General features: G+C 39.9%; 1 long non-coding RNA gene across 1 annotated transcript; it reads left to right on the top strand.

Annotated features, from left to right (window-relative positions):
* Positions 1–8,218: 8,218 nt before the first annotated feature.
* LOC310851654 lies at positions 8,219–17,434 on the top strand. The gene is made up of 4 exons (XR_014567786.1): positions 8,219–8,450; positions 9,767–10,030; positions 16,055–16,279; positions 17,129–17,434. It is a non-coding gene; the product is annotated as an uncharacterized lncRNA (long non-coding RNA).
* The last annotated feature ends 1,006 nt before the right edge of the window (positions 17,435–18,440 follow it).

Below are 18,440 nucleotides of genomic sequence, written 5' to 3'. Positions count from 1 at the left end.
TAGGACTGCAGCCTAACTTAAGTCAACTGGATCACAGCTAGCTTTTCAAATTCATTTGTGATGTGTTGAAGCCACCCTCAGGTCACATACCTGTGCTTCAAAAGGATAAAAATTTATTGTAAATATACTATATATTCTGCCCAAAGGATGCTACTACATTAGAAACTCGGATTTTTTCACTGGACTAAGAAAAAAATAAATTGAGCCGACTTTTGATAGCACACATTATTCCACTGCAAAAAAGCCAAATGTTCTATATTATAGATTAATAACTTAATTATGTTAAATTCTATTATTTAGAGTAATGTTTTTAAAATAGTTTTCCCCTTGCTCCTTTTGTGTCTGCTGAATTGTTTTGAAATAATTTTAGGGAAACAAAATTTTCTCATGAACTGGGACTCCCTGTATGGAGTTTCAGTCTGGAGGGAATACAAATCCTTCATATACAAAATATATAATGGAAAGGCTGTCAGATTCTTAGCTACAGCAGAGCAAATGGCACAGCTATAATATGTTAAAAAAAATTAAACCACTATGTACACAGGGTGAAGGCTAGCTGACTTGACACTGAACACAGAAAGGTAAATGATTGGAACTTTAATTACTTTGATCTGTCATGCCTTGTAGCTATATGTCAGCAGAGCCAACAAAATTGACATAGAACAAAGGCCATGACTGTTTCAACAACTTAACTCATTTCTAGGAGTTGATTAATAAGTTTATTGAACTAAACATACGCCGAGAATTAGGGGGGAAATATCCCCTGTGTGTAAGCAACCTTTATCCACTGGGATCATACCAATTCTAGGCAATTCTTTTTCCCCTTACAAAGAACCTTCTAGATCAAAGTAACAAACATTGAGACCCATCCCGCAGGAAGGTAGTGGTGCTGGCTTCTGATGGAAAAATATTTGAACCCCACACTTCAGGCAAGGTGCTATGGGCTGTGTAGGTTTTCTCCATTTTATCATCACAGCAACCAAGGCTGGGGAGTTAAACTGAGACTAGCCTAAGGTCACCCAGTGAGCTCCATAGCTCTAAACCAAGTTATTTGATGGGGTAGTGTGACAGTAGCGAAGTCAGCTTTGACACAGAGTCATTTGTGTGTTCTTCATATATACAAGAAAGTGGGGCAAAAAAGTTTCTTTATATACAGATGTCAGCTCAAGAAGACTCTCCTTTTCAAAATTGATGCTTCAAACTACCATATTTTTCTGTGTATAAGACACCCCATGTATAAGACAAACACTATTTTTTTGAACCCAAAATTAATAAATCAATGTTTTAAACATCAAACAGAAGGACTTCGATATAGCAACCCTGAGATTTGCTATAATTTGTTGACTGGTTGCCAGAAGTGGATTGGTGTTTCCAGCAGCTTTTTCATGGCAGTGCTCCTGTTAACCCCTGTGCATTCCATGTATAAGATGACCCTCCATTTTTTCCCTTAAAAAAATAAATCATCTTATACTCAGAAAAATAGAGTATATAATGATAACCACCGAGTCAAGTGGAACAAACTTTGCAGGACTGTGCAAGTGTTACTATAACCACTGAATTCAAATTGGCTGTTGTCCTAGGTTTCAGTTCTGGATTAATGTTGCTCGGAATTCCTTCCTTGTGTAGATGCAACTGCAGAACCTTTTATTACTTACTATCATTGTACTTCTGTTTTCTTATACTATGTGTGTTGCATACTGAGCCCCATTTTCTCGAAAAGGCTCCAGTGCTGATGAGCAACAAGTTTTATTGAACATTAATAGGACTTTACCATGATCATCAGCTCAGCCCATGCTGTACCACCGGGCAGGGGAGCAGGTGGAATCTAACCTACTAGCCTGGAGGAGGCAGTAAGCTAAGGGTGGTATCAAGCTAAAGAGTTCTGCTAGTGCCAGTACTTTGGGCTGTACAATGCAACTTTCTCTCTCCCCACTCACCTCGCAAACGTCTCACCTCCTTCCCTTCAAATGGTGGTTTTACAGCAAGCCTTACAAATCACCTCTCCTGTGTAAAGCTGGTTACAGCTCATTTTCAAAGCAGGGAGAGGGGCTATTTGGTTTTTTCTGGTTCTGGTTCTTATTATGTATTATGTATTTTTTTTTCTTGTATTTTTATGTGTTGAACTATCATTTTATATTGAGATCTACGGATGAAGGGCAGTATACAAAGTTAAAAATAAATTAATTATTATAATTGAGAAAATCACCGGAAGACCCAACCACATGTGATGTTTAGGTTCATGGATGTGCTCACTGTTGAGTTGGCTTTTAACATTGTTTTTACCCAAAACTGCTGCTGAGCCTGCAATGTGAGACAGATGATTGCATAAGGGAAGAGAGTACAACTCTTTTCTGATGGACTCTTTCTCTTATCAGCTCTATCCCAGTTGCTTTTCATCCAGAGGATGACATAGGAGACAGAGAAGCAATTCTTTCTTATGCTATTTCTGCAAATATAATGGGGTTAGGGTGGAGAAACACCGTCAGCTGACATTAGCAATAAAAATATTCAATTGATCTAGATTCAAGCATCTCAATTAATATAGGCAGTCCATATGTCCAAAATAGTATCCAAATGAGATTGACAATTATAAGCTTATGAGTTCAAATGGCACAGAGGTCTTTAGACCACTGAATACCAGATCGGGTAATTCTGATAAGATAAATAGTCATCCCAGAAATACTTGCTCCGTGTTATCTTCTGCTCCATCTATTTATGGATGATTCGGATAAAAAAGAAAAAGAGGGGGCCAGGGAGAGAGAATAAATTTACACAGGCAATAGTCATGTGTCCTTTGACCCTGAGAGTACGTAATCTTTTCTCATTTAGGCCAACCCTGTGGAGATTGGCTTTCCTGTTGCAGAACTTATTTTAGCATAGGCAGGAACTGGTGTGTAGCTAACCTGAGCAGAGAAGTTAATTGCTACATTAGTAGTAAAGTTTAGTCAAAGGAACACAGCCCTGACATTTTAACACTCAGTTCTGAGAAACACTAGGCAATGAAGCACACACAGAAAGTATTACGCATGGCTCAGATTGCTAACTCAGCAGCAAGGTGCTCTAGAAAGTTTGGCTTGCAGGAGTGACAGGCTGAAAAGTAATAATCAAACCACTCTTCATTATCACACCCAACTGACAGCCAATGTTTTCTGGCAGAAATATGTCTTCTTCCCACTATCTAAATGAAGAGCTATTGGATATCCTTAAATGGTTCCTTGAGATAGTGTTGCACGTTTGAATGAAAGCAAGAGAAACGCTTACGCAAGTTTTCTTCTCAGCATAGCCAATCTGAGGCCTTCTAACCTTTGCACTACATCTCCCATCAGCCCCAGCCAGCATGACCAATGGTCAGGGGTGATGGGTGCTGTAGTTCAACAAGATCTGGAGGACACCATGTTGACACCTCCCTCTCAAGCTCGGATTGTATATATGTGTAAATAAACCATCTTGCCATCTTTCAGAGGCACCATATACCTTTCAGAGCAAGAAGCAGAGAAATGAGTATCTTGTTCCTTAAATAAATGGAAGATATTATAGCTTTAAAAACTCTTTTTCCAAATTGGTTTGCCATGCTTCGTTGGGGTTTCCTGTGTTCAAGAAAAACAAGCACAAAACACCTTTGGGTGCATAGAACTAGGCTCGGGGTTCTTCAGAAATTGCATGAGCAATGAATGCTATCCCTTAGCCAGCTTCTTTCCTGGAGTATTCAGTTTTTATGATCCTACACAATTACATAACTGGACAGTCTTAGGGTGCAATCCAATCCCTGGTGGCCAGCATAGGGCTTAATGGCATTGCACAGACACCACTGCATCCAAAACACCACCGGAAGCAGGAAGAGGAAAACTCTGTATCTTTTGCTGCATCAGCTACAGGCTAGTGAAGCAGAGAGGTCCAGACTGGGCCCATTGCTACAACTTTCCAGCAGCTGGACTGGCTTAGGGTGGAGTGGATCCTTTAGCAGCCCAGCTCCATCATCTTTTCCCTCTCTTCCCCAATTCCCAAACATCTGGTTTCAGAGGTATACACTGGCTACCATTAGCTGGGATATAGGTGGGTTCAGTTCATGGAAGTTGCAACGTTCGAATAAGGCAAGCACTTCCTGAGCAGCAGCTGACACTCTTACCCAAACCGTTATATCAAGGTATTGGAAAACTTCCCTTAGAAAGGATCTGCAAATAGATTTTGCTCTCCTGGTGTAAGAAATAATTGGCTGATTGGTCAAAGCACTTTGGGTTATTTCCATAGCATATGGCATGATATTTTACGAATGACTTATTTGTCCTATATTAAAGTTGATTGCCCAGCATCCATCTGTAAGGGACACATTTGCTGGTGGATAGAGTCACAGGCAACCTGCCACTTATGTATGGGAAGTTCCACTAAAGCAAGAACAGCGTGCAAAATAATTTGCAAAAAGTAGTGCTGTACCAAAAGCTGCCTTCCAGTTTCTTGAAAGTTTTCTTCCCCCGTCACAGAGCCTTATACCTCAATCTCTGGGGGCTTCAATAATTCTTTTAGAATTATAGTCAATGTGTAGTTTTGTAGTTGGGAGGTGGTCGAGGATGGTGTGTTTTGCCTTCCAGAAAGCATTTCTCCCCCAGCATTTTGCAGCCTCCCCAGCTCCTTGATCTGAAAAAGCCCCATGGGAAGAGTTGCCTTGCAATGTGTTTCTCTGTGGCAGTGAAGAATACTAGCTGTGGGGTGTGATATGTAAGTACCAGTCAAGTACAACATTCCTTGTTTTCCTATAGTGGATGTGCGGGGGAATGCTTGGTCCAGCCAGTCGAAAACTTCCTGTTTCCTCCTGGCTGGGACATACTTCCTATGCATGTGACTAGAGGTGCATGTCTTACTTACATGTCCAGGTAACAAAGGGGACAAGGCACACAGCACTCTCTCCCTCTCCCTCTCTCTTTGACTTGCTTCTGTGTCTGACCAGCTTCTAGCTAGGACTACTCTGCTAGCTTTCAGCAAGAGCTGGGATCATTCCTCCATATGGGTAGATCCACATGTACATATTTGTAACTAAGTCTGCCTTCGGGGATCACACTGTGCTCTGTCTGATGTAAGGAAACTTCTTTTATTGCTTATGAATAAGATTGTAGCATCTTTATTTTTTTTAAGAGGGATATAAGGGAACTTTCCAGGAACCTGATAGTGAGAGGCTTACACAAGCCTGCAACCAGCTACCCGCTGTGCTTTTAAAAGGGGAATGTGTAACTCTGCTATGTAAAGGAACTTGCTAGTGCAAGTTAGGAAGGATATTAATAAACAATATATCCTCTCCTGCCTCCCTGAACATTCCCACACTGACCACATATGAGGAGATTTGCAGAATGAACCAAGCACTCGTTGCCCAGCTGAGAAGCAAAAGTAAGCCCAACAGGAATCCTTCATGCAAACCCAATGAGAATTTCGCTCAAATTTTCTCTTCCTTTTGATAAATTCGGAATGCAGCTTTATTTCTTGTTAACTGATAATGATGCAAAAAAGAAGGAGAAATTTTCAGCACAGCAGTTGTAAAAAGTGGTAATTAATAATAATGTTTCTATATTCTTTGCATGGTAATACATATGAGCATGATTAGAATATCTGGCTAATAATCCTTAAAAAATTGTCATTTACAAAATAATAACAACCTGTTCCATTTGTATGTGGTAGGTTCTGGACAGTTTTGTCATGCCTACAAAATAATTATTCTTCATCTTCATTCGTCTAGGAAAGAGGAATCACAAACTGATTATTCTGCAAATGGACAGTCAAAACTGCATATTCTCTCTCTCTCTCTCTCTCTCTCTCTCTCTCTCTCTCTCTCTCTCTCTCTCTCTCCTCCCTTCCAAATGAAGAACCTCCCATAGTAATAGACAAGCTTATTGTTCTGGGTGGGGGTTGGGGGGGGAACCCTATGCAGGGAGACCCTTTGCATGCAATGCTTTCCATATGTAATAGGCAAGTTTCTACAATTGAGCACCGCACCAGAGTAGTAGTTAGGGCTTTATTACTTACTTCTAATTTGTATTGATGGCCTAAAAAAAGTAGCATGCTTTGCAGTTCTAGGAAAGAAAAGATTATAAATGGAGATTAATTATAATTTTGCTAGCTCAGTACTTGTAAAACTAAAGCAATTTATATTCTTTCTCTTAATGATCTCCATTCCTGATTGCAGTAATGTAATCTAATTGTGATTATGATAGTATCTGAATCATGTGGGCCTCGATGTGATTGGAACTACTCTTTGCATTAAAAAGTAATTTTGGAGTAATGATGAAAAGTTACTGTGGAAAATTGGCAAGTAATATATTTTACTCTGTATCTTAAGTTTCTGCTTTCATTTTTGATTATATCTTATAGCAAGGATAAGCATGATATTATATCAAGGATTTATTACATCAAAGACTTGCCAATGATAATTATGAGTATCAAGGATAAGCCTGATATTATTGGAATAACATAGATATGGTAAGGCAAGAAATTGACAAAGCTTTTAAAATACTTGGCTGGGCCTTAACAAAAGGGAATATTAGAAGAAGTGGGTCAGTTTCCCTAATGAGTAAGTGTACACAGCAGGGAACCTACAACATTATGGTAGAATAGGGTTCTGGTAGAAGTCTCTGAAAGATGGTGGTGCTGATTACCCCTAATCTCACCCCCAGATGTTAACTTAGAGGTGTCCTTACCCCAAAGCAGTCAAAATTGATTTAGGCATCAGTTGCATCAGTTGAATGAGAAAGAAGGCAACAATATTTACACAGGCATTCCCATTTGCTGTAGGGAGGCTATCATCTTGTTAAATGGCTGCCTTTATCCTGTCTTTGAGCGTACCATTTCTCCTGGATAGTATAGAAATGCAATCTCAGTTTCTCATAGGTTTTTGAGGAAAAATAAGTGATGTTCATCAAATTCGCTTCCATCTAACAGGTTTCAAGGGGATGGAGAACCCTGGTGGACATTTTCTTTCACAAAAATCCCTTCATGGTGTCCCTGAGGTTGGAATGGGTGAGAAATGTTGATTCAATTCACATTTAAAGGTGAATCCAGATTTCCCCCCACTTTTTGAAACAGTATGAAACTAAACCACAGCTATCATTTGAAATTAACACTCCTGTGAAATTTTCAGTGCAGTTTTCCAAACAAGTAATGTGGAAAAAATGCCTATTCTAGGGCAAAGTGTGCATTAAAAAAACATATATTCATGAAAATAACATACAAAAATGCATTACATTGGAGGAAATCACATATAAAAAATGTGTATATTAGGAGAAATTTGCATGAAAATGCTGATGATTATCCTTTTTTCAAAAAAAAAGCACACACAATTTGATTTGGATCTCCTCCTTCTAAATATTACATGAGGTTGCTTAGATGCCTTTTTGTGTTTCTTCAGTTTGCAGCAGAGAGAGCGGCATGAGAATAACCCCTCACGTCAGTATGGTCCTTCCCACACAAACTTAGTGTGTGATCAAGGAAAGGGTTGATGCAGTCTGATATGCTAGATATTGTTCCTCTGCTGGCGGTGGTGGGGAATTTAAGCATGCAATCCCCTATCTGCTGTCTGAAGTAGGACAGAGACTGCACCTTTTCCATTAGAGACCATTGCTGAGAATAACATCTTATTAAAGCCTTCTAACTGCGCCAATCAGTTGTCAGGAAAGGTGGGTGCAGCAAGAAGAGATTGGCCAGACTCGGATGCTGTGCTTCCTTTCCTCCCTCCCCACCTCAGACGACAAGAAGCTTCATTCAGAAGCTATCCAAAGTGTCAGCCTCCCTACCAGAGGGCAGAAGAAGAGAAAGTCTTAATACGGTTCTCTAGATTAAGCCACTGTCTTTATGCTGCTAAACACCAAACCTGGCTACCCTTCTTGAATTTGTCATAATACATGCGTATTCATAAAGTTCATAAAGAACCAGAAGCCGGGATTGCTACAAAGTTGGATTGTTGCCTCGTTATCATGAGTACTATGTTTCACATTGTCCAGGTGATCCTGATGGCAACATTGATTTGACTGCAACATTTCTGCCCCACCTTGGTGGAAATTTGCACGATAAAAAGGCTGGCGAGAGCAGCTGCAGCAGCGTGGAATGATGCTTTATACATACTTTCGTCTTCTTTAAAAGACAGCCTAAAATGCCTCTAAAAGAAGGCGGTTGGCAGTAAAAATTCTATTGTCAAAGGCCAGTTTCTTAGCAACAACACCCTCTCAATGTGTCACAAGTCTGGGGCCCTTTGGCCTCTCAAAGGAAGTTCCTTAGGTGTCTTTTACACACTGAGTGCTTTGTGATAGGTTAAGGCCTGCTGGCTGTCAACTTGGTCCCTTAAGGGAACTTGACAGATCTTTAAAAAAAAAAAAATCAATTTTAAGCTCACATGCCCCAGTGGGTGCCAAAGCCACTTCAGAGAGCCTGAAAGATGGCTGAGTCGACAGGATTTGACTTCCAGAGGTAGAAAGGTGACAAACTCTATCATGAGAAAGGGGCAGCTGAGGGCCTCAGAGGCCTAACCTGCTCCCAGGATCTGGGGCCTGGTGTTGTATTGAACCTATTTATCTCTTTCATGGGCCCAAGGTACCACGGGGAAAGAAAAGTTGTTCAAAAAAAAAAAAAAATGCTGGCAGAATTCAGGGGTGTAAATGATGAATTACTTTTCATCAGCTGAAAGGAAACATACTCTGGAACAATACTGAAAGGGAGCAGGAGCATCTGACCTCCTGCTTCAGAGCAGCCAATATCTTCATTCAAGAAGACAACCATGAAATTACACAGAAAATGGGATTGTCATGAACAGCCCCTTGAAATCTCAGTATACAGTCATTACGGCATGGGAAAAAGCCTTCATCCACACATCATAACTTGTAACAGACGGGGTGGCAGGAGCGGGGGGTGAGGGCTGAGAAATAGCAACAAAAACAGGACTTGGAGTTACCAGTGAGAATGTGGAATATATTTGTTGATCTAGCTTTACCTTGTTAGTCCCCCAGATCATTATATATTGACATAACTATGGACTAACTTTACAGTGATTTGTGGCTATTTTTATAGGCTGCGTATTGGACCTGCTTTGCAAATTAAGGAGTGGGGAAATAAATGAAGAAAAACTGAATATTGCATTTAGAGTAATGAATCCTCGTTTTATGACTCAGAACAAAAGTGTTTGGGTTTTTTTTAATGCCAATCCTTTTTGGATTTTTAAACAGTAAGTTGTTAGTACAAGGTGTAAATTGCAGAGTTCTCTGCAAAACATTCATCCAATTAGAGGCAATTTCAAGTTTTATATTCTGATTTTATTTTTGTTGAAATATTCAGGCATTGCATTTCCAAACTCTCTTACTCCAGTGAGCTTTACTTAAGAATCAGCATGCTAAGGATTGCATTGTAAGACAGGAACCAAACTCAGTTGTGTGATATTGTCTGAGAATGACACAGCCTGTGGTCAGATTTGCATGTTCACCTTAGAGGCATGTTTTATCTCTGCATGATCGACCAAATGAATAATCCACTCTACTGCAAAGTGCCAAGGGTGTCAGTTTGCTCTGGTGATACTTCAGGGGGGAGGGAGTATTTCCATTTTACATAACTTATTCTCCTTTTCATCCTTGCTCATCTCTGCTTTTTGTTACTTTTCTTCCATATTCAGTTTTCCCCTAGAACCTGTAGCTGGTGACAATCACTGTAAATTCATTTCTCCTAATTGTAAAACACCTGCACAGAAAACAGATTATTGCTAGTGTTTTGCAGAAATTAACTCAAGCAGTATACTTTTTTTCAGACTATACCAGCAAACTACAAACATACTGTAATTTCAAGAAAAGGCCTTACCAGTCGTTCCCTTGGGTTTAGCGGCAAAGTCTTTTCCAGACTGCATTTTTGAGCAAAATACACCCTCTGTTGGAAAATAAGAGGCTGAGAGCATACGTCTAATCAAGCAATTTGGAGGAGGAATCCTGAATGCTGCAATACACTGATTTCAAACTACTACTATTCTTCTTAGCAGGATCTGGACCTCTATGGTCCAGCTCACGTTGGATAAAAGGTGATAAGAAATAAAGCAAGATTCTTATTTATATCACATATAATATTGAATTATATATTCTGACTTGTAAAAAATACAGTGATTTAACCTAAAAAAAGGATTTAACATAAACAAACATGCTAAATGCTACACTTACCTTTTAAAATTGACTTCATCCTCATCTATCAAATACATTGCATTAAAGCCTGCTTTTTCCTGTGTGAAAGAAAAGTAAAAAGAAAGTAGAAAGTACAAGACTTTGGTGAACAACCTTTATGAATATGATAGTACAATAACTGGGGTCATGCACTGTTTTGCAATGTCTGTTATTCCTCAATATTTTTGCTCAGTACTTAACCAGCCTCACTTTTTGAAAATTCTGAGCACTTAATTTATAATCCAGCACACCTAATCATGTATTGGATTGTTGTCCAAATAGGAAAGCTTGCTTTGGGTCCTTTGATGCACTCAGAAAGCCAAAGAGAAAGCTATTAATTTCATAAACACCTTCACATGTCTTTTATCATAAAAGAATGTGTAGTGAAAAAGGTAAATGGACTGCATGGCCAAGGGTAGATTATACCCCTAGGGGTTTATACCCCTAGGTAAAATTGAAAACCTATATGTTGTAATTGTTATTGCAACTAATTAACATGCAGGAAATGGGTAGCATATAATATACATAAATTGCCAGTTCTCAATTTCCTCTCACGTTTTCCCAGCATTTTCACTGTTATATACCAATATGACTGGCAGAGTCATCTTAAATCCTTCCTCCTGCTGCTGCTGCTGCCATCGCTACCACATCAGGGGCAGGCAGTTGGTTCCTTATGTCATCTGGGATCTAGTAGATCCTTGGCCAGCTTAGCCTCACTTGTTCCCCATCTTCAGAATGCCCTGATTCTGGTCTGCCTATTGAGTGGGCAGAAGTCATGGTGGTGGTATTTCCATTAGCAGAGCCCAATGAACAGAAGTGGGAAGTCTGGGTGGTTACAAATCAGTGGGTGGGCCACTGGGTGATTGCAAACCTGATCCAAGTGCTCTTGGAAGAAAGATTTTCTAGAACTATTTTAATCAGGGTTTAGGCCTGGGTTTGGCACAGAAACTGCCCTGTATGATGACCTATGTTGGGAGAGAGACAGGGGAAATGTGTCCTTGTTAATTTTCCTCGGCCTCTCAGTGGCTTTTGAGACCATCAGTGATAGTATCCTTCTGGAGTGCCTGTTCCAAGTTAGGCGTGGGTGGCACTGCTTTTTGGTGGTTCTTGTCCTATGTGGGCGGCTGTTTGCAGAGGGTGATGCTTGGGGAGTGCTCTTCAGCTCCATGGAAGCTTCAGGGTGGTTCAATTTTTCAACCATCCCTCCAGTGCTCTTTAACATCTACATGGAACCACTGAGTGGGGTTATCCAGAAGTTTGGAATATTTGTCAGCAATATGCTGATGACACACAGCTCTACTTCTCCTTTACATCTGCAGGTGTGGCAGTGGATGTGCTGAGTTGATATCTTGCCTTGGTAACGGACTGGATGAAAGCCAACAAACTAGTTCCCTAAACCAGATAGATGAGAGGTGGTCTACTCTTGATGGGGTTACACTCTCTCTGAGGAAGTGGGTTCACAGCTAGGTCCTGAGGTCCTATACAAAGCCTGAGTCCTCTGGACGTTAATAGGTTAATCTCTCAGTTACTCTGCTGAGGGTATTTCTTTTTATTTAATCAAAATAAGGAAATAAAGTGGAAACAATACAATTTCATGAACAATGTGCACAAAACAAAAACAAAAAAGGATACCAATTTTGACATTCGCAAGCCCTGGGAAGAAGAATTATTTATTTTGGATGGTAGTAACATGTCATCTTTTTCAAAATGTTTCCTTAGTTATAGATTTCAGAATGCCATCCTCAGTGTTATGATATTCTCATCTGAAGCCCTCAAATTACCAAGAATTCAAAATAGTAGTATCTTTCGCAGGAGGCATTTGAATATTGTCAGCATCATTTAGATATAATAAATGTTTGCCCTGTAGCTGAAAATGTATTTTCCTTTTGGTCCTCTTGTATACCTCAATTTTTGAATTAATTTTTCCCGCAATAGCTATAGACAAGATTTGACTATGCAATATATAATCAGTCCTTTATCCAATCTGACACCATTTGGGCCATCCCATCTCCCCAGTAATGCAAACAAAGGGACTGACATCAATTCTTGCATTGCTGTTAAATTAATTTTTAGTAGCAATATGTCCCCAAAAGCTGCCGCTGAATGACACTCCCAGAATAAGTACCTATATGATTTTTAAAGTGCCAAGTGCCAACATTTGTAGTAGAGATTGGTGTTTATATAGGATAAGATAAGTGGTGTATAGTGCCACCTAAATGTGATTTAAGAATAGATTCTTGAAACATTGCTGAAATTGATTTCACAGGCCTCATGTTCCATCTTCTTTCCCATTTTCTGGGACCCAAGTTGTAACCCAAATCCTTTTCCTGCCATTTTTGTAATCCTGTTAGATCACCTGTGTCTAATTTTGTTAATATTTTAGAAATTTGGGTGATCTGTCCTTTGGCATTAAATTATGTGCAGGATCAGGTGTTAATTCTCTTTTCACTTGCTGTTTAATAATATATTTTACTATAAAGGAACTAATTTGCCTAAATTCAAACCCACAGTGCTCTTGTTCTTTTAAAAATTCTCTGATTTCTTCTTCTGTTTTAGGCTGGCCATTATTGTAGAAATCCCTAATCCTATATAATCCCTTTACTGACCATTGAAAAAAAAATCCTGGTTTCTATTCTTAGTAAAGAAAAGTGGATGATTAAAAAAAGGGAGCAAGTAGAAACTGGATCAGTAACTTCCATCTAGATTTGAAAATAGTAATTGTAGTTTTTAAGAAGGGACTTTGTGTCCATTCTAGGTCCTTAAGATTTTTATTAAGGAAAAAGCTGTCACTACTGGGATTCCATCTTAACTATCATTTTAACATTTTCTTTCTTTACTAATGGCTAGATTTGCCTTAATTGATTTGCCTTGTAATATAAATGAAGGTTGGAGATGCTCCAACATTCCAACTTCACCTTCTGGCTTATATAAATACGTTCTTTTGATTAATGATCTCTTCCCCCCTCCCCAAAGATGTAGCCTTCTATTAACTTTAGAGAAGTTAATATTTTCCCCCTTTACATTTTGCATCAAATACTCCTACATAAGACATAGTAAGGTATATTAACCTTAGAATCTACCCAGATCAGAACTTAGTTAAAATAGGAGCACAGTTTATTTGTTTGTTTTATTAAATTTACACCCCACCTTTTCCTCCAAGGAGCTCAAGGTGGTTTACATGATTCTTCCCTCCCAGTTTTATATTCACAACAACCCTGTGAGGTAGGTTAGCCTGAGAGACAGTGATTGACCCAAGATCATCCAGTGAGCTTCATGGGTGAGTAGAAATTTGAATCCTGGTCTCCCAGGTCCTAGTCTGACACTCCAACCATTACATCAGAACAAGTAGTCCTTTTATAAAGAGTTCCCAAAGTTCTATTTTCCCGAATTAACAGAACTGACTATCCTAAATTTCATAATGTATTCATTTAAATTTCTATACCACCCTTCATCCGAGGATCACAGGATGGTTTGCAGCTACCCAAACTTTCTTACATATATTTTTATTATCCCTCTTAACTAATTCCCCTCAGTCTCGGTCCAGTATATCTGAAGGAGCATCTCCACCACCATTGTTCTGCCCGGACACTGAGGTCCACTGCTGATGGCCTTCTGGCGGTTCCCTCACTGCGAGAAGCCAAGTTACAGGGAACCAGGCAGAGGGCCTTTTCGGTAGTGGCACCCACCCCCCGTGGAACGCCCTCCCACCAGATGTCAAAGAGAACAACAACTACCAGACTTTTAGAAGACATCTGAAGGCAGCCCTTTTTAGGGAAGCTTTTAATGTTTCATGTATTACAGTATTTTTAAAAAAAATTTGGAAGCCTCCCAGAGTGGTTGGGGTAGCCCAGCCAGGTGGGCGGGGAATAAATAATAAAATAATAATAATAATAATAATAATAATAATAATAATAATAATAATTTCTCTCTTGTCTCTCACAGCCACTCCACTTTCCAACTGTTGCTTCCTAATTCACACTTTCTTATCTGCTCCTCCCATTGGTCACAGTCACACTATACATTTAAAGCGCTATGACACCGCATTGAACAGTCATGGAATTCTGGGAGCTGCAGTTTGTAAAGGATCCTGAGAGTTGTTAGGTGACCCCCTATTCCCTTCAAAGAGCTACAATTTTCAGTGTGGTTTAACAATCAGTCCTTCTTCCTGGGTAACTCTGTGCTCTACATGTGCTTCTTCCTTTGCTGCAGTTCTGTATATTTAACCGAAATATGAGGCAACTACTGTAGCACTCCTATAACACTGTTGTTTTCTGGGTTATTGCACCTGTCTTGAGTGGTCCTGTGTACAAAAGGCCAATCAGGGATGGGGGAATAACTTTTTTCAGTTTGCATTTCACATTTACAGGATCAATAAGCAAACAGAAACACAGCTGTCCTTCAAATTGTGCACTTCTCTGATTTTTTGTGATGCAGTTCTCCACTCAAAAAGTGTGTACAGAAAACATATAGAAAGGTTGTGTACCTAGAAATGCACATATTAAGATAAAATAGTGTTAAAATGCATTATTTCAGGGGGAAATGCTTGGAGAAATATGTATATTAGGATAAGTGCACAAAATACTTTTGGTTTTTTTCTTGCTGACCTTTTCTTAAGGATTACAAACTTATCAAAAGATAGGGCAAACTGGATATTGGAAAAAAATTATAAAAGGAGATAACTTGATACTTACAGGTTTGTCAGTCTTGTCAGCAATGAAAGCTGGTCCACTACTGTGGCATAGCTCTCTCAAAGAGAATGTCAAGCAAAGCCCCCACATTTTCAAAGCTCCCAAATTTCTAAAGCCACATATTCTTTTCCATTCCACACACCTTTCACACTTCCATTTGTACTCAAAGAAACTCTGCAAACATTCCTGTCACTCCGCTGTTATCTGGCCAGTCAGGTCTCTGCAGCACTCAGCCAATCCTAATCCAAAAGTTTAGCTACGACAAAGAGGTCCTTCCCATGTGTTTCTGGGCAGAAAAGCCATGTTACTGACATTTAATTTTAGAGGGACTTCCTGCTCCCCAGCTACTGCTTGGAAGGCTCCTACTCCATCTGTTAGTTTGAGGGATGACCATGAGTCTTAGTATTGACTTAGTAGGGCTGCCCTGAAGGAAGGTCAAACATGCTCAGAGCTGTTTTCTTGAAAGCCATACCTCAAAGCACATTTTTTTCTAACTAGGGTGTGATTGCTATGAACCCACGCTAGAAATTGTGTCAGCAGCCAGGGACCCCTACTGGACCAACCAAAGACACTCAATGTCTCATTCCTGGTCAGTCACTGCCAGTTCAGACCTCATGCGTGATATTAAGGTTTGGTTTTGTTTGCCCCAATATGCATCACTTTACACCTGTCTACACTGAATTTCATTTGCCACTTTACCATTCACTCAGTTCCTTTGAAGCACTTCACAATCTCTTTTTGTTTTGATAATCAGGATCAAGTCTACCTCACTTCTCACTCCTCAGTCTAGACCAGGGATACATGAGTTTCCAGCTGTTTTGGAGTATAGTTCCCATAATCCCTGACCACTGGGACCACTGCTAGCTAGGGATGTTGGGTCTAACAACAGCTGGAGACCTAGGTTTGTGAAGTCCTGCTCTAGACCATTTACGAATAAGTTAAAAACCATGGTCCCACTACTGATCCTTGGGGAACTCCATATTATATTTCCCTCCATCTGGAGAACTGTCTACTTCTTCCTACTCTTTGCTTCCTATAACTTAACCAATTTCTTGACACACAAAAGGATCTCTCCTCTTATTCCTTAACTGTTAAACTTACTCAGTAATGCTAACCTGCATTACTTTCTCAAAACTTTGTTCATCTCTCCTTTATTGTGGAACATATGATATAAAGGCATATGATATAAATTTCTCCCAGGTGCTGCAGAAATTTGTGCTTCCCATTTCTGGTACTGTGTGTCGACTTCTTTAGGAGGAGGCTGGTAAAGAACAAATAATTTTTCTTAACTGAAGAACAATTGTGGAAAACATGAGAACTTAAGTCTTGGATGTGGATGTGACCCAGCTCCCCTTTATGCCGAAAACCTTTCCAATTGAGTTCAGAATTGCTTCCAGGAGACCCACACAGGGAAACAATCTTGTGGTGGGCTAACTGTATGGCACATTTTCCATGTGGGAAATAGGGGTGAGGAAAGGGTGAAAGAAACTGGAAGGTGGGGAATTAGAGTAGAGAGTGGTGAAAAGTCTGAAACTCTCCATCCCTTTTACCACTTCCCATTGTTTTACTTTAGTGGTATTTAGCTAAATAAAATTTAGATTCTCAATAGGACTAAATTCATCTATTTCAATTTTCACACCAGAAACAGTGCTTTCCTAAAGGTGGCAAAATAGGTTCCCCAAACAGTAAATGGACTGGTGCCATTTCTCTCTCACACACACTCTCTCACTCTCTCAACTTGACTGGGTCCCTAAGAAGGTTTTCTCTTCCCCTACTCCTTCCAAGAGTGACTACATCCAATCAGAGATCACAAAGTGAATGAGGTGACATCATAGTTCTAGGTAGAGGTTGTTATGTGTCATTGTTCTTGAGGGCAACAAAGCCAATGAGATGTTTCCTGCATGGGTGATTCTAACCACTTGGACCACTGATTTCCCTCACTTGTTTCTTCATGGAAAATTTCATCCCCTCAATACAATATCTGAAAAAAACCCTTTTTCATCTCACGCCTAGTCAGATCCCTTTCACTGAATTCAAGAAGCCATGAACCATGGTAACCAATTGGACACTGCAACACCATTCCACATTCTCCACAAGAGTATACATCTGCTGCCTCATTTGTCAGTCTCTTCTGATCTACTAGCAAGATAGGAACAAGATTCCAATATGGGCTAGATATATCATCTGCAGTCTCCTTTCATTGTCATAAATGCTTATTCTACTGTCCTATTTCTAGACATGCTTCCACTTACCTTTTTCTGGTTTGCTTCTTAGATGGATAGCATCCACTTCCAACATGTTGAATCCCCTCTACCTTGCTATCCCATGTCTCCTGATATGTCCTTTCTGCCTGGAAGCACAACACTTCTGGATGATATAGCAATGATGTCCTGCCCTCACGTTTACAGCTAGGCATGGTCTACCTGCACCTAAGTTTTTGCCAACATATCACATTTTAATGCAAGAAAATGCAAACACTCAACTCTAAGTTTAATAACAGGAGCCTGTGCCCCTCCCACTCTATATTATTGAAGTGTGGGTTGACATTAATTTAATATATATGTTAATGAAAAACAGAAAGTTGGGTTTGGACAGTAAGAACCCCTTTTAAACCATCACTTGTTTTACATTATGGCTATGGGCAGGCATCCAGCAGAAAGTGAATAAAATATTTCGAGGATGCTCCAACAGAAAGGTATATGTTGAAGCTCCTAAAAGACTGGCCCTTTTTCAGCTAATCAAATCATTTACAGGTAGGCACAATGAAGCATGTGGCATGAAGGGAAGCATGAAGCTGGGACCTAATCTATAAAGGACAACATGCTAGTGGGGTTAACTGGGGTCAGAAATGTCCATATTTGCTTATTTGTTTATCATAGGCCAACCTTTATTTTATTCTGGCACGATAGTCCTATTGAACTTTTTTGTTTCTTTGTCTACTTTTGCACTAGTATTAGATGTTACTTGTAACATAAAAATAAAAGTAAAGGACCCCTGACAATTAAGTCCAGTCGCGAACGACTCTCGGGTTGCTGCACTCATCTCACTTTAAAGGCCGAGGGAGCCGGCATTTGTCCACTTCCACAGACAGTTTTTCCAGGTCATGTGGCCAGCATGACTAAGCCGCTTCTGGTAAAACCAGAGCACTGCAAAGAAACACCGTTTACCTTCCTGCCGGAGCGGTACCTATTTATCTACTTGCACTTTGATGTGCTTTCGAACTGCTAGGCTGGCAGGAGCTGGGACCGAGCAATGGGAGCTCACCCTGTCATGGGGATTCGAACTACTGACCTTCCGATCGGCAAGCCCAAGGCTCAGTGGTTTACACCACAGCGCCACCCGCTGTGTAACATAGTAGACCTATAAATGCAAGTGGGGAGCCAAATACAACACTCTCCAAAACAAAACCATCTAATATTAACAAATATTTCATATTGCAGGTAAATCAGGAGACTGAACAAGAGTTTGATTCAATGGCACTTAGAAACCGGTTCTGAAATATGGCAGCATAGCTGGTAAACAATAGTGGAAAGGACTAGGAATCAGTGAACCCCTTTTAGGAATGAAATACTTGTGAAGGGGAGGG

Source organism: Podarcis gaigeae, assembly GCF_964106915.1.
Source record: "Podarcis gaigeae genome assembly, chromosome: 1".
Taxonomy (NCBI): Eukaryota; Metazoa; Chordata; class Lepidosauria; order Squamata; family Lacertidae; genus Podarcis; species Podarcis gaigeae.
Note: the sequence above shows the minus strand (reverse complement) of the source record. Positions and strands in the feature narration are given on the sequence as shown.